Below are 20544 nucleotides of genomic sequence, written 5' to 3'. Positions count from 1 at the left end.
AGGATTGGGGGACGGGTGAGGGGAAGACTTCAGGGAAGTGTTAGGGTTTGGGCTAGGGTTAGGGGACGGGGATGGGCACGGTTTAGGGTCCAGGTGAGGGTACGACAATGGTTTAGGGGGAGCGTACGTGTGAGGGCGCGGGTTAGTGTGAGCGTACGGGTTAGGATTAGGGGACGGGTGAGGGTCAGGCTTCAGGGAAGGTTTAGAGTTAGGGATCGGGCTAGGGTTAAGGTTAGGGGACCGGGACGGTTTAGGGTTCATGTGAGGTTACGACAACGCTTTAGGGGGAGCATACGTGTGAGAGCGCGGGTTAGTGTTAGCGTACGGGTTAGGATTAGGGGACGTGTTGGGTCAGGCTTCGGGGAAGGGTTAGGCTTAGGTTTCGGTCTAGCGTTAGGGTTAGGGGAAGGGGATGGTTTAGGGTCCAGGTGAGGGTACGACAATCCTTTTGGGGGAGCGTACGTGTGAGGGCCTGGGTTAGTTTGAGCGTACGGGTTAGGATTACGGGACGGGTGAGGGGAAGGCTTCGGGGAAGGGTTAGGGTTAGGGTTCGGGCTAGGGTAAGGGTTAGGGGCCGGGGACGGTTTAGGGTCCAGGTGAGGGTACGACAACGGTTTAGGGGGAGTGTACGTGTGAGGGCGCGGGTTAGTGTGAGTGTACAGGTTAGGATTCGGGGACGGGTGAGGGGAAGGCTTCGGGGAAGTGTTAGGTTTAAGGGACGGGGACGGTTTAGGGTCCAGGTGAGGGTACGACAACGGTTTAGGGGGAGCGTACGTGTGAGGACCCGGGTTAGTGTGAGCGTACGGGTTAGGATTAGGGGACGGGTGAGGGGAAGGCTTCGGGGAAGGGTTAGGGTTAGGGTTCGGGCTAGGGTTAGTGTTAGGGGACGGGAACGGTTTAGGGTCAAGGTGAGGGTACGACAATGGTTTAGGGGGAGTGTACGTGTGCGGGCACGGGTTAGTGTGAGGGTACAGTTTAGGATTAGGGGACGGGTGAGGGGAAGGCTTCGGGGAAGGGTTAGGGTTAGGGTTCGGGCTAGGGTTAGGGTTAGGGGACGGGGACGGTTTAGGGTCCAGGTGAGGGTACGACAACGGTTTAGGGGGAGTGTACGTGTGAGGGCGTGGGTTAGTGTTAGCGTACGGGTGAGGATTAGGGGACGGGTGAGGGTCAGGATTCGGGGAAGTGTTAGGGTTAGTGTTCGGGCTAGGGTTAGGGGACGGGGACTGGGACGGTTGAGGGTCCAGGTTAGGGTATGACAACGCTTTAGGGGTAGCGTACTTGTGAGGGCGCATGTCAGTGTTAGCGTACAGGTTAGGATTAGGGGACGGGTGAAGGTCAGGCTTCGGGGAAGGGTTAGGGTTAGGGATCAGGCTAGGGTTAAGGATAGGGGACCGGGACGGTTCAGGGTTCATGTGAGTTTACGACAATGCTTTAGGGGGAGCGTAAGTGTGAGAGCGTGGGTTAGTGTTAGCATACGGGTTAGGATTAGGGGACGGGTGAGGGTCAGGATTCGGGGAAGGGTTAAGGTTAGGGTTCGGCATAGGGTTAGGGTTAGGGGACGGGGACGGTTTAGGGTCCAGGTGAGGGTACGACAACACTTTAGATGGAGCGTACGTGTGAGGGCGCATGTTAGTGTTAGCGTACGGATTAGGATTAAGGGACAGGTGAGTGTCAGGCTTCGGGGAATCGTTAGGGTTAGGGTTCGGGCTAGGGTTACGTTTAGGGGATGGTGACGGTTTAGGGTCCAGGTGAGGGAACGACAACGCTTTAAGTTTAGCATACGTGTGAGGGAGTGGATTAGCGTTAGCGTACGGGTTAGGATTAGGGGACGTGTTGGGTCAGGCTTCGGGGAAGTGTTAGGGTTAGGGTTTGGGCTAGGGTTAGGGTTAGGGGACGGGGACGGTTTAGGGTCCAGGTGAGGGTACGACAACGGTTTAGGGGGAGCGTACGTGAGAGGGCGCGGGTTAGTGTGAGTGTACAGGTTAGGATTAGGGGACGTGTGAGAGGAAGGCTTCGGGGAAGGGTTAGGGTTAGGGTTCGGGCTATGGTTAGGGTTAGGGGACGGGGACGGTTTAGGGTCCAGGTGAGGGTACGACAACGGTTTAGGGGGAGCGTACGTGTGAGGGCGCGGGTTAGTGTGAGTGTACGGGATAGGATTAGGGGACGGGTGAGGGGAAGGCTTCGGGGAAGTGTTAGGTTTAGGGTTCGGGCTATGGTTAGGGTTAGGGGACGGGGACGGTTTAGGGTCCAGGTGAGGGTACGACAACGGTTTAGGGGGAGCATTCGTGTGAGGGCGTGGGTTAGTGTGAGCGTACGGATTAGGATTCGGGGACGGGTGAGGGGAAGCCTTCGGGGAAGTGTTAGGGTTAGGTTTCGGGCTAGGGTTAGGGTTAGGGGACGGGGACGGTTTAGGGTCCAGGTGAGGGTACGACAACGGTTTAGGGGGAGCGTACGTGTGAGGGCGTGGGTTAGTGTGAGCGTACGGGTTAGGATAAGGGGACGGGTGAGGGGAAGGCTTCGGGGAAGGGTTAGGGTTAGGGTTCGGGCTACGGTTAGGTTTAGGGGACGGGGACGGTTTAGGGTCCAGGTGAGGGTACGACAATGCTTTAGGGGGAGCGTACGTGTGAGGGCGTGGGTTAGCGAGAGCGTCCAGTTTAGGATTAGGCGACGGTTGAGAGTCAGGCTTCGGGGAAGTGTTAGAGTTAGGGTTCGCGGTAGGGTTAGAGTTAGGAGACGGGGACGGTTTAGTGTCCAGGTGAGGGTATGACAATGCTTTAGGGGGAGCGTACATGTGAGGGTGTGGGTTAGCGTTAGCGTACGGGTTAGGATTTGAGGACATGTGAGGGTCAGGCTTTGAGGAAGGGTTAGAGTTAGGGTTCAGTCTAGGGTTAGGGTTAGGGGACGGGGACGGTTTAGGGTACAGCTGAGGGTACGACAACGCTTTAGGTGTAGCGTACGTGTGAGGGCGCGGATTAGCGTTAGTGTACGGGTTAGGATTAGGGGAAGGGTTGGGTTAGGATTCGCGGAAGGGTTAGGGTTAGGGTTGGGCTAGGGTTACGGAAAGGAGATGGGGATGGTTTAGGGTTCAGGTGAGGGTACGACAACGCTTTAGGGGGAACCTACGTGTGAGGGCGCGGGTTCGCGTTAGCGTGCGGGCTAGGATTAGGGGATGGGTAAGGGTCAGGCTTCGGGGAATGGTTAGGGTTAGGGTTCCGTCTAGGGTTAGGTTTATCGGACGGGGACGGTTTAGGGTTCAGGTGAGGTGACGACAACGCTTTAGGCCTAGCGTACGTGTGAGGGTGCGGGTTAGCGTTAGCGTACGGGTTAGGATTAGGGGACGGGGGAGGGTCAGGCTTCGGGGAAGTGTTAGGGTTTGGGTTCGGGCTAGGGTTAGGGTTAGGGGACGGGGACGGTTTAGGGTCCAGGTGAGGGTACAACAACACTTTAGGGGGAGCGTACGTGTGAGGGCGCTGGTTAGTGTTAGCGTACGAGTAAGGATTAGGTGCCGGGTGAGGGTCCGGCTTCAGGGAAGGGTTCGGTTTAGGGTTCGGGCTAGGGTTAGGGTTAGGGGATGGGGACGGTTTAGGGTCTAGGTGAGGGTACGACAACGCTTTCGGGGAACGTACGTGTGAGAGCGCGGGTTAGTGTAAGCGTACGGGTTAGGATTAGGGGACGGGTGAGGGTCAGGCTTCCGGGAAGGTTTAGGGTTAGAGTTCGGGCTAGGGTTAGGCTTAGGGGTCGGGGACGGTTTAGGGTCCAGGTGAGGGTACGACAAAGCTTTAGGGGGAGGGAACGTGTTAGGGGGCGGGTTAGCGTTACCGTACGGGTTAGGATTAGGGGACGGGTGAGTGTCAGGCTTCGGGGAAGTGTTAGGGTTAGGGTTCGGCCTAGGGTTAGGGTTAGGGGACGGGGACGGGGACGGTTTAGGGTCCAGGTGAGGGTACGACAACGCTTTAGGGGGAGCGTACGTGTGAGGGCACGGGTTAGCATTAGCGTGCGGGTTAGGATTAGGGAACGGGTGAGGGTGAGGATTCGGGGAAGGGTTAGGGTTAGGGTTCGGGCTAGGGTTAGGGTTAGGAGACGGGGACGGTTTAGGTTCCAGGTGAGTGTACGACAACGCTTTAGGGAGAGCGTTCGTGTCAGGGTGCGGGTTAGCGTGAGCATACGTGTGAAGATTAGGGGACAGGTGAGGGTCAGGATTCAGGGAAGTGTTAGGGTTAGGGTTCGGGCTAGGGTTAGGTTTAGGGTATGGGGACGGTTTAGTGTCCAGCTGAGTGTACAACAACGCTTTAGGTGTAGCGTAAGTGTGAGGGCGTGGATTAGCGTGAACGTATGGGTTAGGATTAGGGGACGTGTTGGGTCAGGCTTCGGGGAAATGTTAGGCTTAGGTTTCGGTCTAGGTTTAGGGTTAGGGGACGGGGACGGTTTAGGGTCCAGGTGAGGGTACGACAACGGTTTAGGAGGAGCGTACGTGTGAGGGCGCGGGTTAGTGTGAGCGTACGGGTTAGGATTATGGGACGGGTGAGGGGAAGGCTTCGGGGAAGGGTTAGGGTTAGGGTTCGGGCTAGGGTTAGGGTTAGGGGACAGGGACGGTTTAGGGTCCAGTTGAGGGTACGACAAAGGTTTAGGGGGAGCGTAAGTGTGAGGGCGCGGGTTAGTGTGAGCGTACGGTTTAGGATTAGGGGACGGGTGAGGGGAAGGCTTCGGGGAAGTGTTAGGGTTAGGGTTCGGGCTAGGATTAGGGTTAGGGGACGGGGATGGTTTAGGGTCCAGGTGAGGGTTCGACAACGGTGTAGGGGGAGCGTACGTGTGAGCGTGAGGGTTAGTGTGAGCGTATGGGTTAGGATTAGGGGACGGGTGAGGGGAAGGCTTCGGGGAAGGGTTAGGGTTAGGGTTCGGGCTAGGGTTAGGGTTAGGGTTAGGGGACGGTTTAGTGTCCAGGTGAGGGTACGACAACGGTTTAGGGGGAGTGTACGTGTGAGGGCGCGGGTTAGTGTGAGCGTACGGGTTAGGATTCGGGGACGGGTGAGGGGAAGGCTTCGGGGAAGTGTTAGGTTTAAGGGACGGGGACGGTTTAGGGTCCAGGTGAGGGTACGACAACGGTTTAGGGGGAGTGTACGTGTGAGGACCCGGGTTAGTGTGAGCGTACGGGTTAGGATTAGGGGACGGGTGAGGGGAAGGCTTCGGGGAAGAGTTAGGGTTAGGGTTCGGGCTAAGGTTAGGGTTAGGGGACGGGGATGGTTTAGGGTCCAGGTTAGTGTACGACAACGTTTTAGGGGGAGCGTACGTGTGAGTGCGCGGGTTAGTGTGAGCGAACGGGTTAGGATTAGGGGACGGGTAAGGGGAAGGCTTGGGGAAGGGTTAGGGTTAGGGTTCGGGCTAGGATTAGGGTTAGGGGACGGGGACGGTTTAGGGTCCAGGTGAGGGTACAACAACGGTTTAGGGGGAGCGTACGTGTGAGCGTGAGGGTTAGTGTAAGCGTATCGGTTAGGATTAGGGGACGGATGAGGGGAAGGCTTCAGGGAAGGGTTAGGGTTCGGGCTAGGGTTAGGGTTAGGGGACAGGGACGGTTTAGGGTCCAGGTGAGGGTACGACAACGGTTTAGGGGGAGCGTACGTGTGAGGGCGCTGGTTAATGTGCGCGTACGGGTTAGGATTAGGGGACGGGTGAGGGGAAGGCTTCGGGGAAGGGTTAGTGTTAGGGTTCGGGCTAGGGTTAGGTGACGGGGATGGGGACGTTTTAAGGTCCAGGTGAGAGTACGACAACGGTTTAGGGGGAGCGTACGTGTGAGGGCGCGGGTTAGTGTGAGCGTACGGGTTAGGATTAGGGGACGGTTGAGGGGAAGGCTTCGGGGAAGTGTTAGGTTTATGGTTCCGGCTAGGGTTAGGGTTAGGGGACGGGGAAGGTTTAGGGTCCAGGTGAGGGTACGACAACGGTTTAGGGGGAGCGTACGTGTGAGGGCGCGGGTTAGTGTGAGCGTACGGGTTAGGTTTAGGGGACGGGTGAGGGGAAGGCTTCGGCGAAGGGTTAGGGTTAGGGTTCGGGCTAGGGTTAGAGTTAGGAGATGGGGACGGTTTAGGGTACAGCTGAGGGTACGACAACGCTTTAGGGGGAGCGTACGTGTGAGAACGCGGGATAGTGTGAGCGTACAGTTTAGGATTATGGGACGGGTGAGGGGAAGGCTTCGGGGAAGGGTTAGGTTTAGGGTTCGGGCTAAGGTTAGGGTTAGGGGACGGGGATGGTTTAGGGTCCAGGTTAGGGTACGACAACGGTTTAGGGGGAGCGTACGTGTGAGGGCGCGGGTTAGTGTGAGCGAACGGGTTAGGATTAGGGGACGGGTAAGGGGAAGGCTTGGGGAAGGGTTAGGGTTAGGGTTCGGGCTAGGATTAGGGTTAGGGGACGGGGACGGTTTAGGGTCCATGTGAGGGTACAACAATGGTTTAGGGGGAGCCTACGTGTGAGCGTGAGGGTTAGTGTAAGCGTATCGGTTAGGATCAGGGGACGGATGAGGGGAAGGCTTCAGGGAAGGGTTAGGGTTCGGGCTAGGGTTAGGGTTAGGGGACAGGGACGGTTTAGGGTCCAGGTGAGGGGACGACAACGCTTTATGGTAACGTATGAGTGAGAGCGCGGGTTAGTGTTAGCGTATGGGTTAGGATTAGGGGATGGGTGAGGGTCAGGCTCGGGGAAGGTTTAGCATTAGGGTTCGGGCTAGGGTTAGGGTTAGTGGACGGGGACGATTTAGGGTCCAGGTGAGTATACGACAACACTTTAGGGGGAGCGTACGTGTGAGGGCGCAGGTTATTGTTAGCGTACGGGTTAGGATTAGGGCACGGGTGAGGTTCAGGCTTCGGGGAAGTGTTAGGGTTAGGGACAGGCTAGGGTTAGGGTTAGGGGATGGGGACGGTTTAGGGTACAGGTGAGGGTACGACAACGCTTTAGGGGGAGCGTACGTGTGAGGGCGTGGGTTAGCGTTTGCGTACGGGTTAGGATTAGGGGACGGTTGAGGGTCAGGCTTCGCGGAAGGCTAAGATTTAGGGTTCAGGCTAGGGTTAGGGCTAGGGGACGGGAACGGTTTAGGGTGCAGGTGAGGGTACGACAAGGATTTTGGGGGAGCGTACGTGTGAGGGCGTGGGTTAGTGTTAGCGTACGTGATAGGATTAGGGTACGGGTGAGGGTCAGGCTTCGGGGAAGGGTTAGGGTTACGGTTCGGGCTAAGGTTAGGGTTAGGGGACGAGGACGGTTTAGGGTCCAGGTGAGGGTATGACAATGCTTTAGGGGGAGTGTACGTGTGAGGGCGCGGGTTAGTGTTAGCGTACGGGTGAGGATTAGGGGACGGGTGAGGGTCAGGTTTCGGGGAAGTGTTAGGGTTAGTGTTTGGGCTAGGGTTAGGGTACGGGGACTGGGACAGTTGAGGGTCCAGGTAAGGGTATGACAACGCTTTAGGGGTAGCGTACTTGTGAGGGCGCATATCAGTGTTAGCGTACAGGTTAGGATTAGGGGACGGGTGAAGGTCAGGCTTCGGGGAAGGGTTAGGGTTAGGGATCAGGCTAGGGTTAAGGTTAGGGGACCGGGACGGTTCAGGGTTCTTGTGAGTTTACGACAACGCTTTAGGGGGAGCGTAAGTGTGAGAGCACAGGTTAGTGTTAGCATACGGGTTAGGATTAGGGGACGGGTGAGGGTCAGGACTCGGGGAAGGGTTAAGGTTAGGGTTCGGCCTAGGGTTAGGGTTAGGGGACGGGGACGGTTTAGGGTCCAGGTGAGGGTACGACAAAGCTTCAGATGGAGCGTACGTGTGAGGGCGCATGTTAGTGTTAGCGTACGGATTACGATTAGGGGACAAGTGAGTGTCAGGCTTCGGGGAATCGTTAGGGTTAGGGTTCGGGCTAGGGTTAGGTTTAGGGGATGGTGACGGTTTAGGGTCCACGTGAGGGAACGACAACGCTTTAAGTTTAGCATACATGTGAGGGAGTGGATTAGCGTTAGCGTACGGGTTAGGATTAGGGGACGTGTTGGGTCAGGGTTCGGGGAAATGTTATGCTTAGGTTTCGGTTTAGGGTTAGGGGACGGGGATGGTTTAGGGTCCAGGTGAGGGTACGACAACGGTTTAGGAGGAGTGTACGTGTGAGGGCGCGGGTTAGTTTGAGCGTACGGGTTAGGATTATGGGACGGGTGAGGGGAAGGCTTCGGGGAAGGGTTAGGGTTAGGGTTCGGGCTAGGGTTAGGGTTAGGGGACGGGGACGGTTTAGGGTCCAGTTGAGGGTACGACAAAGGTTTAGGGGGAGCGTATGTGTGAGGACGCGGGTTAGTGTGAGCGTACGGGTTAGGATTAGGGGACGGGTGAGGGGAAGGCTTCAGGGAAGGGTTAGGGTTAGGGTTCGGGCTATGATTAGGGTTAGGGGACGGGGACGGTTTAGGGTCCAGGTGAGGTTACGACAACGGTGTAGGGGGAGCGTACCTGTGAGCGTGAGGGTTAGTGTGAGCGTATGGGTTAGGATTGGGGGACGGGTGAGTGGAAGACTTCAGGGAAGGGTTAGGGTTTGGGCTAGGTTTAGGGGACGGGGATGGGCACGGTTTAGGGTACAGGTGAGGGTACGACAACGGTTTAGGGAGAGCGTAACTGTGAGGGCGCGGGTTAGTGTGAGCGTACGGGTTAGGATTAGGGGACGGGTGAGGGGAAGTCTTCGGGGAAGGGTTAGGTTTAGGCTTCCGGCTAGGGTTAGGGTTAGTGGACGGGGCCGGTTTAGGGTCCAGGTGAGGGTACGACAACAGTTTAGGGGGAGCGTACGTGTGAGGGCGCGGGTTAGTGTGAGCGTACGGGTTAGGATTAGGGGACGGGTGAGGGGAAGGCTTCGGGGAAGTGTTAGGGTTAGGGTTCGGGCTAGGGTTAGGGTTAGGGTTAGGGGACGGTTTAGTGTCCAGGTGAGGGTACGACAACGGTTTAGGGGGAGCGTTCGTGTGAGGGCGCGGGTTAGTGTGAGCGTACTGGTTAGGATTAAGGGACGGGTGAGGGGAAGGCTTCAGGGAAGGGTTAGGGTTAGGGTTCGGGCTAGGGTTAGGGTTAGGGGACGGGGACGGTTTAGGGTCCAGGTGAGGGTACGACAACGGTTTAGGGGGAGCGCACGTGTGAGGGCACGGGTTAGTGTGAGCGTACGGGTTAGGATTAGGGGACGGGTGAGAGGAAGGCTTCGGGAAAGGGTTAGGGTTAAGGTTCGGGCTAGGGTTAGGGTTAGGGGACGGGGACGGTTTAGGGTCCAGGTGAGCGTACGACAACGGTTTAGGGGGATCGTACGTGTGAGGGCGTGGGTTAGTCTGAGCGTATGGGTTAGGATTAGGGGACGGGTGAGGGGAAGGCTTCGGGGAAGGCTTAGGGTTAGGGTTCGGGCTAGGGTTGGGGTTAGGGGACGGGGACGGTTTAGGGTCCAGGTGAGCGTACGACAACGGTTTAGGGGAATCGTACGTGTGAGGGCGCGGGTTAGTGTGAGCGTACGGGTTAGGATTAGGGGACGGGTGAGGGGAAGGCTTTTGGGAAGGGTTAGGGTTAGGGTGCGGGCTAGGGTTAGGGTTAGGGGACGGGGACGGGTTAGGGTCCAGGTGAGGGTACGACAACGGTTTATGGGGAGCGTACATGTAAGGGCGCGGGTTAGTGTGAGCGTACGGGTTAGGATTAGGGGACGGGTGAGGGTCAGGCTTCGGGGAAGGGTTAGGGTTAGGGTTCGGGCTAGGGTAAGGGTTAGGGGATGGGGAAGGTTTAGGGTCCAGGTGAGGGTACGACAACGGTTTAGGGGGAGTGTATGTGTGAGGGCGCGGGTTAGTGTGAGCGTACGGTTAGGATTCGGGGACGGGTGACGGGAAGGCTTCGGGCAAGTGTTAGGTTTAAGGGACGGGGAAGGTTTAGGGTCCAGGTGAGGGTACGACAACGGTTTAGGGGGAGCGTACGTGTGAGGACCCGGGTTAGTGTGAGCGTACGGGTTAGGATTAGGGGACGGGTGAGGGGAAGGCTTCGGGGAAGGGTTAGGGTTAGGGTTCGGGCTAGGGTTAGAGTTAGGGGACGGGGACGGTTTAGGGTCAAGGTGAGGGTACGACAACGGTTTAGGGGGAGCGTACGTGTGCGGGCGCGGGTTAGTGTGAGCGTACAGTTTAGGATTAGGGGACGGGTGAGGGGAAGGCTTCGGGGAAGGGTTAGGGTTAGGGTTCGGGCTAAGGTTAGGGTTAGGGGACGGGGACGGTTTAGGGTCCAGGTGAGGGTACGACAACGGTTTAGGGGGAGCGTACGTGTGAGGGCGTGGGTTAGTGTGAGCGTACGGGTTTGGATTAGGGGACGGGTGAGGGGAAGGCTTTGGGGAAGGGTTAGGGTTAGGGTTCGGGCTAGGGTAAGGGTTAGGGGACGGGGACGGTTTAGGATCCAGGTGAGGGTACGACAAAGTTTTAGGAGGAGCGTACGTGTGAGGGCGTGGTTTAGTGTGAGTGTACGGGTTAGGATTAGGGGATGGGTGAGGGGAAGGCTTCGGGGAATGGTTAGTGTTAGGGTTCGGGCTAGGGTTAGGGGACGGGGAAGGGGATGGTTTAGGATCCAGGTGAGGGTACGACAACGGTTTAGGGGGAGCATACGTGTGAGGGCGCGGGTTAGTGTGAGCGTACGGGTTAGGATTAGGGGACGGGTGAGGGGAAGGCTTCGGGGAAGAGTTAGGTTTAGGGTTCCGGCTAGGGTTAGGGTTAGGGGACGGGGACGGTTTAGGGTCCAGGTGAGTGTACGACAATGTTTTAGGGGGAGCGTACGTGTGAGGGCGCGGGTTAGTGTGAGCGTACAGGTTAGGATTAGGGGACGGGTGAGGGGAAGGCTTCGGGGAAGGTTTAGGGTTAAGGGACGGGGACGGTTTACGGTCCAGATGAGGATACGACAACGGTTTAGGGGGAGCGTACGTGTGAGGGCGCGGGTTAGTGTGAGCGTACGGGTTAGGATTAGGGGACGGGTGAGGCGAAGGCTTCGGGGAAGGGTTAGGGTTAGGGTTCGGGCTAGGGTTAGGGTTAGGGGACGGGGATGGTTTAGGGTCCAGGTGAGGGTACGACAGCGGTTTAGGGGGAGCGTACATGTGAGGGCGCGGGTTAGTGTTAGTGTACGGGTTAGGATTAGGGGACGGGTGAGGGGAAGGCTTTTGGGAAGGGTTAGGGTTAGGGTGCGGGCTTGCGTTAGGGTTAGGGGATGGGGACGGTTTAAGGTCCAGGTAAGGGTACGACAACGGTTTAGGGGGAGCGTACATGTGAGGGCGCGGGTTAGTGTGAGCGTACGGGTTAGGATTAGGGGACGGGTGAGGGTCAGGCTTCGGGGAAGGGTTAGGGTTAGGGTTCGGGCTAGGGTTAGGGGACGGGGACTGGGACGGTTGAGGGTCCAGGTTAGGGTATGACAACGCTCTAGGGGTAGCGTACTTGTGAGGGCGCATGTCAGTTTTAGCGTACAGGTTAGGATTAGGGGACGGGTGAGGGGAAGGCTTCGGGGAAGGGTTAGGGTTAGGTTTCGGGCTATGGTTAGGGTTAGGGGACGGGGATGGTTTATGATCCAGGTGAGGGTACGACAACGCTTTAGGGGGAGCGTACGTGTGAGGGCGCGGGTTAAGGTGAGCGTACGGGTTAGGATTAGGGGACGGGTGAGGGGAAGGCTTCGGGAAAGGGTTAGGGTTAGGGTTTGGGCTAGGGTTAGTGTTAGGGGAAGGGGACGGTTTAGGGTGCAGGTGAGGGTACGACAACGGTTTAGGGGGAGCGTACTTGTGAGGGCGTGGGTTAGTTTGAGCGTACGGGTTAGGATTAGGGGAGGGTTGAGGGGAAGGCTTCGGGGAAAGGTTAGGGTTAGGTTTCGGGCTAGGGTTACGGTTAGGGGACGGGGACAGTTTAGCGTCTAGGTGAGGGTACGACAACGGTTTACGGGGAGCGTACGTGTGAGCGTGAGGGTTAGTGTGAGCGTATGGGTTAGGATTAGGGGAAGGGTGAGGGGAAGGCTTCAGGTAAGGGTTAGGGTTCGGGCTAGGGTTAGGGTTAGGGGACGGGGACGGTTTAGGGTCCAGGTGAGGGTATGACAACTGTTTAGGGGGAGGGTACGTGTGAGGGCGCGGGTTTTTGTGAACGTTCGGGTTAGGATTAGGGGACGGGTGAGGGGAAGGCTTCAGGGAAGTGTTAGGTTTAGGGTTCGGGCTAGGGTCAAGGTTAGGGGACGGGGACGGTTTAGGGTCCAGGTGAGGGTATGACAACGGTTTAGGGGGAGCGTACGTGTGAGGGCGCGGGTTAGTGTGAGCGTACGGGTTAGGATTAGGGGACGGGTGAAGGGAAGGCTTCGGGGAAAGGTTAGGGTTAGGGTTCGGTCTAGGGTTAGGGTTAGGGGACGGGGACGGTTTAGGGTCCAGGTGAGGGTACGACAACGCTTTAGGGGGAGCGTACGTGTGAGGGCGCGGGTGAGTGTGAGCGTAAGGGTTAGATTTAGGGGACGGGTGAGGGGAAGGCTTCGGGGAAGGGTTAGGGTTCGGGCTAGGGTTAGGGTTAGGGGACGGGGACGATTTAGGATACAGGTGAGGGTATGACAACGCTTTAGGGGGAGGGTACGTGTGAGGGCGCGGGTTAGTGTGAGCGTACAGGTTAGGATTAGGGGATGGGTGAGGGGAAGGCTTCGGGGAAGGGTTAGGGTTAGGGTTCGGGCTAGGATTAGGGTTAGGGGACGTGGACGGTTTAGGGTCCAGGTGAGGGTATGACAACGCTTTAGGGGAAGGGTACGTGTGAGGGCGCGTGTTAGTGTGAGCATACGGGTTCGGATTAGGGGACGGGTGAGGGGAAGGCTTCAGGGAAGTGTTAGGGTTAGGGTTCGGGCTAGGGTTAGGGTTAGGGGACGGGGACGGTTTATGGTCCATGTGAGGGTAGGACAACGGTTTAGGGGGAGAGTACGTGTGAGGGCGTGGGTTAGTGTGAGCGTACGGGTTAGGATTAGGGGACGGGTGAGGGGAAGGCTTCGGGGAAGTGTTAGGGTTAAGGGACGGGGACGGTTTATGGTCCAGATAAGGATACGACAACGGTTTAGGGGGAGAGTACGTGTGAGGGCGCGGGTTAGTGTGAGCGTACGGGTTAGGATTAGGGGACGGGATAGGGGAAGGCTTTGGGGAAGTGTTAGGGTTAGTGTTCGGGCTAGGGTTAGGGTTAGGGGATGGGGCGGTTTAGGGTCCAGGTGAGGGTACGACAATGGTTTAGGGGGAGTGAACGTGTGAGGGCGCGGGTTAGTGTGAGCGTACGGGTTAGGATTAGGGGACGGGTGAAGGTAAGGCTTCGGGGAAGGGTTAGGGTTAGGGTTCGATCTAGGATTAGGGTTAGGGGACGGGGACGGTTTAGGGTCCAGGTGAGGGTAGGACAACGGTTTAGGGGGAGCGTATGTGTGAGGGCGCGGGTTAGTGTGAGCGTACGGTTAAGGATTAGGGGACGGGTGAGGGGAAGGCTTCGGGGAAGGGTTAGGGTTAGGGTTCGGGGTAGGGTTAGGGTTAGGGGACGGGGACGGTTTAGGGTCCAGGTGAGAGTATGACAAAGGTTTAAGGGGAGCGTACGTGTGAGGGCGCGGGTTAGTGTGAGGGTACGGGATGGGATTAGGGGACGGATGAGGGGAAGGCTTCGGGGAAGGGTTACGGTTAGGGTTCGGGCTAGGGTTAGAGTTAGGTTATGGGGACGGTTTAGGGTCCAGGTGAGGGTACGACAACGGTTTAGGGGGAGAGTACGTGTGAGGGCGTGGGTTAGTGTGAGCGTACGGGTTAGGATTAGGGGACGGGTTGGGGAAGGGTTAGGGTTAGGGTTCGGGCTAGGGTTAGGGTTAGGGGAAGGGGACGGTTTAGGGTCCAGGTGAGGGTACGACAACGGTTTACGGGGAGCGTACGTGTGAGGGCGCGGGTTAGTGTGCGCGTACGGTTTAGGATTAGGGGACGGGTGAGGGGAAGACTTCGGGGAAGTGTTAGGGTTAGGGTTCGGGCTCGGGTTAGGGTTAGGGAACGGGGACTGTTTAGCGTCCAGGTGAGGGTATGACAACGCTTTAGGGGGAGGTTACGTGTGAGGGCGTGGGTTAGTGTGAGCGTACGGGTTAGGATTGGGGACGGGTGAGGGGAAGGCTTCGGGGAAGGGTTAGGGTTAGAGTTCGGGCTAGGGTTACGTTTAGGGGACGGGGACGGTTTAGGGTCAAGGTGAGGGTACGACAACGCTTTAGGGGGAGTGTACGTGTGAGGGCGCGGGTGAGTGTGAGCGTAAGGGTTAGATTTAGGGGACGGGAGAGGGGAAGGCTTCGGGGAGGGTTTAGGTTTAGGGTTCGGGCTACGGTTAGGGTTAGGGGATGGGGAAGGTTTAGGGTCCAAGTGAGGGTACGACAACGCTTTAGGGGGAGCGTTTATGTGAGGGCGTGGTTTAGTGTGAGCGTACAGTTTAGGATTAGGGGACGGGTTGGGGAAGGGTTAGGGTTAGGGTTCGGGCTAGGGGTAGGGTTAGGGGACGGGGACGGTTTAGGGTCCAGGTGAGGGTACGAGAATGCTTTAGGGGGAGCGTACGTGTGAGGGCGCGGTTTAGCGAGAGCATACAGGTTAGGATTAGGCGACGGTTGACAGTCAGGCTTCGGGGAAGTGTTAGGGTTAGGGTTCGCGGTAGGGTTAGAGTTAGGAGACGGGGACGGTTTAGTGTCCAGGTGAGGGTACGACAACACTTTGGTGGAGCGTACATGTGAGGGTGTGGGTTAGCGTTAGCATACGGGTTAGGATTAGAAGACGGGTGAGGGGAAGGCTTCGGGGAAGGGTTAGGGTTAAGGGACGGGGACGGTTTACGATCCAGATGAGGGTACGACAACGGTTCAGGGGGAGCGTACGTGTGAGGGCGCGGGTTAGTGTGAGCGTACGGGTTAGGATTAGGGGACGGGTGAGGGGAAGGCTTCGGGGAAGGGTTAGGGTTAGGGTTCGGGCTAGGGTTAGGGTTAGGGGACGGGGACGGTTTAGGGTCCAGGTGAGGGTACGACAACGATATAGTGGGAGTGTACGTGTGAGGGCGCGGGTTAGTGTGAGCGTACGGGTTAGGATTAGGGGACGGGTGAGGGGAAGGCTTCGCGGAAAGGTTAGGGTTAGGGTTCGGGCTAAGTATAGGGTTAAGAGACGGGGACGGTTTAGGGTCCAGGTGAGGGTACGACAATGCTTTAGGGCGAGCGTACATGTGACGGCGCTGGTTAGTGTGAGCATACGCGTTAGGATTAGGGGACGGGTGAGGGGAAGGCTTCGGGGAAGGGTTAGGGTTAGGGTTCGGGCTAGGGTTAGGGTTAGGGGACGGAGACGGTTTAGGGTCCAAGTGAGGGTAGGACAACGTTTTAGGGGGAGCGTACGTGTGAGGGCGCGGGTTAGTGTGAGCGTACTGGTTAGGATTAGGGGACGGGTGAGGGGAAGGCTTCGGGGAAGGGTTAGGGTTAGGGTTCGGGCTAGGGTTAGGGTTAGGGGACGGGGACGGTTTAGGGTCCAGGTGAGGGTACGACAACGCTTTAGGGGTAGCGTACGTGTGAGGGCACGGGTTAGTGTGAGCGTACGGGTTAGGATTAGGGGATGTGTGAGGGGAAGGCTTCGGGGAAGTGTTAGGGTTAGGGTTCGGTCTAGGGTTAGGGTTAGGGGATGGGGACGGTTTAGGGTCCAGGTGAGGGTACGACAACGCTTTAGGGGGAGCATACGTGTGTGGGCGCGGGTTAGTGTGACCGTAAGGGTTAGGATTAGGGGACGGGTGAGGGGAAGGCTTCAGGGAAGGGTTAGGGTTAGGGTTCGGGCTAGGGTTACGGTTAGGGGACGGGGACGGTTTAGGGTCAAGGTGAGGGTACGACAACGCTTTAGGGGGAGTGTACGTGTGAGGGCACGGGTTAGTGTGAGCGTAAGCGTTAGATTTATGGGAAGGGTGAGGGGAAGGCTTCGGGGAAGGGTTAGGGTTCGGGCTAGGGTTAGGGTTAGGGGACGGGGACGATTTAGGGTCCAGGTGAGAGTACGACAAAGGTTTAAGGGGAGCGTACGTGTGAGGGCGCGGGTTAGTGTAAGGGTACGGGATGGGATTAGGAGACGGGTGAGGGGAAGGCTTCGGGGAAGGGTTACGGTTAGGGGACGGGCTAGGTTTAGAGTTAGGGCATGGGGACGGTTTAGGGTCCAGGTGAAGGTACGACAACGCTTTAGGGGGAGAGTACGTGTGAGGGCGTGGGTTAGTGTGAGCATAGGGGTTAGGATTAGGGGACGGGTGAGGGGAAGGCTTCGGGGAAGGCTTACGGTTAGGGTTCGGGCTAGGGTTAGGGTTAGGGGACGGGGACGGTTTAGGGTCCAGGTGAGCGTACCACAACGGTTTAGGGGGAGCGAATGTGTGAGGGCGCGGGTTAGTGTGAGAGTACGTGTTAGGATTAGGGGACGGGTGAGGGGAAGGCTTTGGGGAAGGTTTAGGGTTAGGGTTCGGGCTAGGTTTAGGGTTAGGCGATGGGGACGGTTTAGGGTCCAGGTGAGGGTACGACAACGGTTTAGGGGGTGCGTACGTGTGAGGGCGTGGGTTAGTGTGAGGGTATGGGTTAGGATTAGGGGACGGGTGAGGGGAAGGCTTCGGGGAAGGGTTAGGGTTAGGGTTCGGGCTAGGGTTAGGGTTAGGGGACGGGGACGGTTTAGGGTCCTGGTGAGGGTACGACAAAGGTTTACGGCGAGTGTACATGTGAGGGCGCGGGTTAGTGTGCACGTACGGGTTAGGATTAGGGGACGGGTGAGGGGAAGACTTCGTGGAAGAGTTAGGGTTAGGGTTCGGGCTAGGGTTAGGTTTAGGGGATGGGGACGGTTTAGGGTCCAGATGAGGGTACAACAACGGTTTAGGGGGAGCGTACGTGTGAGGGCACGGGTTAGTGTCACCGTACGGTTAGGATTAGGGGACGGGTGAGAGGAAGGCTTCGGGGAAGGGTTAGGTTTAGGGTTTGGGCTAGGGTTAGGGTTAGGGGACGGGGAGGGTTTAGGGTCCAGGTGAGGGTACGACAACGGTTTCGGGGTAGCGTACGTGTGAGGGCGTGGGTTAGTGTGAGCGTACGGGTTAGGATTAGGGGAGGGGTGAGGGGAAGGTTTCGGGGAAGGGTTAGGGTTAGGGTTCGGGCTAGGGTAAGGGTTAGGGTACAGGGACGGTTTAGGGTCCATGTGAGGGTACGACAACGCTTTAGGGGGAGCGTACGTGTGTGGGTGCGGGTTAGTGTGAGCGTACGGGTTAGGATTAGGGGACGGGTGACGGGAAGGCTTCGAGGAAGAATTACGGTTAGGTTTCAGTCTAGGGTTACGGTTAGGGGACGGGGACGCTTTAGGGTCCAGGTGAGGGTATGACAACGCTTTAGGGGGAGGGTACATGTGAGGGCGCGGGTTAGTGTGAGCGTAAGGGTTAGAATTAGGGGACGGGTGAGGGCAAGGCTTCAGGGAAGGGTTAGGGTTAGGGTTCGGGCTAGGGTTAGGGTTAGGGGACAGGGACGGTTTAGGGTCCAGGTGAGGGTACGTCAGCGGTTTAGGGGGAGCGAACGTGTGAGGGCGCGGGTTAGAGTGACCTTACGGGATAGGATTCGGGGACGGGTGAGGGGAAGGCTTCGGGGAAGGGTTAGTGTTAGGGTTCGGGCTAGGGTTAGGGTTAGGGGACAGGGGACGGTTTAGGGTCCAGGTGAGAGTACGACAAAGGCTTAAGGGGAGCGTACGTGTGAGGGCGTGGGTTAGTGTGAGGGTACGGGATGGGATTAAGGTACGGGTGAGGGGAAGGCTTCGGGGAAGTGTTACGGTTAGGGTTCGGGCTAGGTTTAGAGTTAGGGGATGGGGACGGTTTAGGGTCCAGGTGAGGGTACGACAACGATATAGTGGGAGTGTACGTGTGAGGGCGCGGGTTAGTGTGAGCGTACGGGTTAGGATTAGGGGACGGGTGAGGGGAAGGCTTCGCGGAAAGGTTAGGGTTAGGGTTCGGGCTAAGTATAGGGTTAAGAGACGGGGACGGTTTAGGGTCCAGGTGAGGGTACGACAATGCTTTAGGGCGAGCGTACATGTGACGGCGCTGGTTAGTGTGAGCATACGCGTTAGGATTAGGGGACGGGTGAGGGGAAGGCTTCGGGGAAGGGTTAGGGTTAGGGTTCGGGCTAGGGTTAGGGTTAGGGGACGGAGACGGTTTAGGGTCCAAGTGAGGGTAGGACAACGTTTTAGGGGGAGCGTACGTGTGAGGGCGCGGGTTAGTGTGAGCGTACTGGTTAGGATTAGGGGACGGGTGAGGGGAAGGCTTCGGGGAAGGGTTAGGGTTAGGGTTCGGGCTAGGGTTAGGGTTAGGGGACGGGGACGGTTTAGGGTCCAGGTGAGGGTACGACAACGCTTTAGGGGTAGCGTACGTGTGAGGGCACGGGTTAGTGTGAGCGTACGGGTTAGGATTAGGGGATGTGTGAGGGGAAGGCTTCGGGGAAGTGTTAGGGTTAGGGTTCGGTCTAGGGTTAGGGTTAGGGGATGGGGACGGTTTAGGGTCCAGGTGAGGGTACGACAACGCTTTAGGGGGAGCATACGTGTGTGGGCGCGGGTTAGTGTGACCGTAAGGGTTAGGATTAGGGGACGGGTGAGGGGAAGGCTTCAGGGAAGGGTTAGGGTTAGGGTTCGGGCTAGGGTTACGGTTAGGGGACGGGGACGGTTTAGGGTCAAGGTGAGGGTACGACAACGCTTTAGGGGGAGTGTACGTGTGAGGGCACGGGTTAGTGTGAGCGTAAGCGTTAGATTTATGGGAAGGGTGAGGGGAAGGCTTCGGGGAAGGGTTAGGGTTCGGGCTAGGGTTAGGGTTAGGGGACGGGGACGATTTAGGGTCCAGGTGAGAGTACGACAAAGGTTTAAGGGGAGCGTACGTGTGAGGGCGCGGGTTAGTGTAAGGGTACGGGATGGGATTAGAAGACGGGTGAGGGGAAGGCTTCGGGGAAGGGTTACGGTTAGGGGACGGGCTAGGTTTAGAGTTAGGGCATGGGGACGGTTTAGGGTCCAGGTGAAGGTACGACAACGCTTTAGGGGGAGAGTACGTGTGAGGGCGTGGGTTAGTGTGAGCATAGGGGTTAGGATTAGGGGACGGGTGAGGGGAAGGCTTCGGGGAAGGCTTACGGTTAGGGTTCGGGCTAGGGTTAGGGTTAGGGGACGGGGACGGTTTAGGGTCCAGGAGAGCGTACCACAACGGTTTAGGGGGAGCGAATGTGTGAGGGCGCGGGTTAGTGTGAGAGTACGTGTTAGGATTAGGGGACGGGTGAGGGGAAGGCTTTGGGGAAGGTTTAGGGTTAGGGTTCGGGCTAGGTTTAGGGTTAGGCGATGGGGACGGTTTAGGGTCCAGGTGAGGGTACGACAACGGTTTAGGGGGTGCGTACGTGTGAGGGCGTGGGTTAGTGTGAGGGTATGGGTTAGGATTAGGGGACGGGTGAGGGGAAGGCTTCGGGGAAGGGTTAGGGTTAGGGTTCGGGCTAGGGTTAGGGTTAGGGGACGGGGACGGTTTAGGGTCCTGGTGAGGGTACGACAAAGGTTTACGGCGAGTGTACATGTGAGGGCGCGGGTTAGTGTGCACGTACGGGTTAGGATTAGGGGACGGGTGAGGGGAAGACTTCGTGGAAGAGTTAGGGTTAGGGTTCGGGCTAGGGTTAGGTTTAGGGGATGGGGACGGTTTAGGGTCCAGATGAGGGTACGACAACGGTTTAGGGGGAGCGTACGTGTGAGGGCACGGGTTAGTGTCACCGTACGGTTAGGATTAGGGGACGGGTGAGAGGAAGGCTTCGGGGAAGGGTTAGGTTTAGGGTTTGGGCTAGGGTTAGGGTTAGGGGACGGGGAGGGTTTAGGGTCCAGGTGAGGGTACGACAACGGTTTCGGGGTAGCGTACGTGTGAGGGCGTGGGTTAGTGTGAGCGTACGGGTTAGGATTAGGGGAGGGGTGAGGGGAAGGTTTCGGGGAAGGGTTAGGGTTAGGGTTCGGGCTAGGGTAAGGGTTAGGGTACAGGGACGGTTTAGGGTCCATGTGAGGGTACGACAACGCTTTAGGGGGAGCGTACGTGTGTGGGTGCGGGTTAGTGTGAGCGTACGGGTTAGGATTAGGGGACGGGTGACGGGAAGGCTTCGAGGAAGAATTACGGTTAGGTTTCAGGCTAGGGTTACGGTTAGGGGACGGGGACGCTTTAGGGTCCAGGTGAGGGTATGACAACGCTTTAGGGGGAGGGTACATGTGAGGGCGCGGGTTAGTGTGAGCGTAAGGGTTAGAATTAGGGGACGGGTGAGGGCAAGGCTTCAGGGAAGGGTTAGGGTTAGGGTTCGGGCTAGGGTTAGGGTTAGGGGACAGGGACGGTTTAGGGTCCAGGTGAGGGTACGTCAGCGGTTTAGGGGGAGCGAACGTGTGAGGGCGCGGGTTAGAGTGACCTTACGGGATAGGATTCGGGGACGGGTGAGGGGAAGGCTTCGGGGAAGGGTTAGTGTTAGGGTTCGGGCTAGGGTTAGGGTTAGGGGACAGGGGACGGTTTAGGGTCCAGGTGAGAGTACGACAA

General features: G+C 57.7%; 1 long non-coding RNA gene across 1 annotated transcript in view; it reads left to right on the top strand.

Moving 5' to 3' along the window:
* The window catches only part of LOC309978923, a 289495-nt gene that overhangs the window by 78983 nt on the left and 189968 nt on the right, over positions 1–20544 (top strand). The gene's annotated exons all lie outside the window — the stretch shown is intronic.

The sequence above is a fragment of the Leucopleurus acutus genome (assembly GCF_964270905.1).
Source record: "Leucopleurus acutus genome assembly, contig: HAP1_SCAFFOLD_156, whole genome shotgun sequence".
NCBI classification, from domain to species: Eukaryota; Metazoa; Chordata; class Mammalia; order Artiodactyla; family Delphinidae; genus Leucopleurus; species Leucopleurus acutus.
The sequence above is the reverse complement of the archived record's forward strand: the minus strand, read 5'-3'. Positions and strand labels throughout refer to the sequence as shown.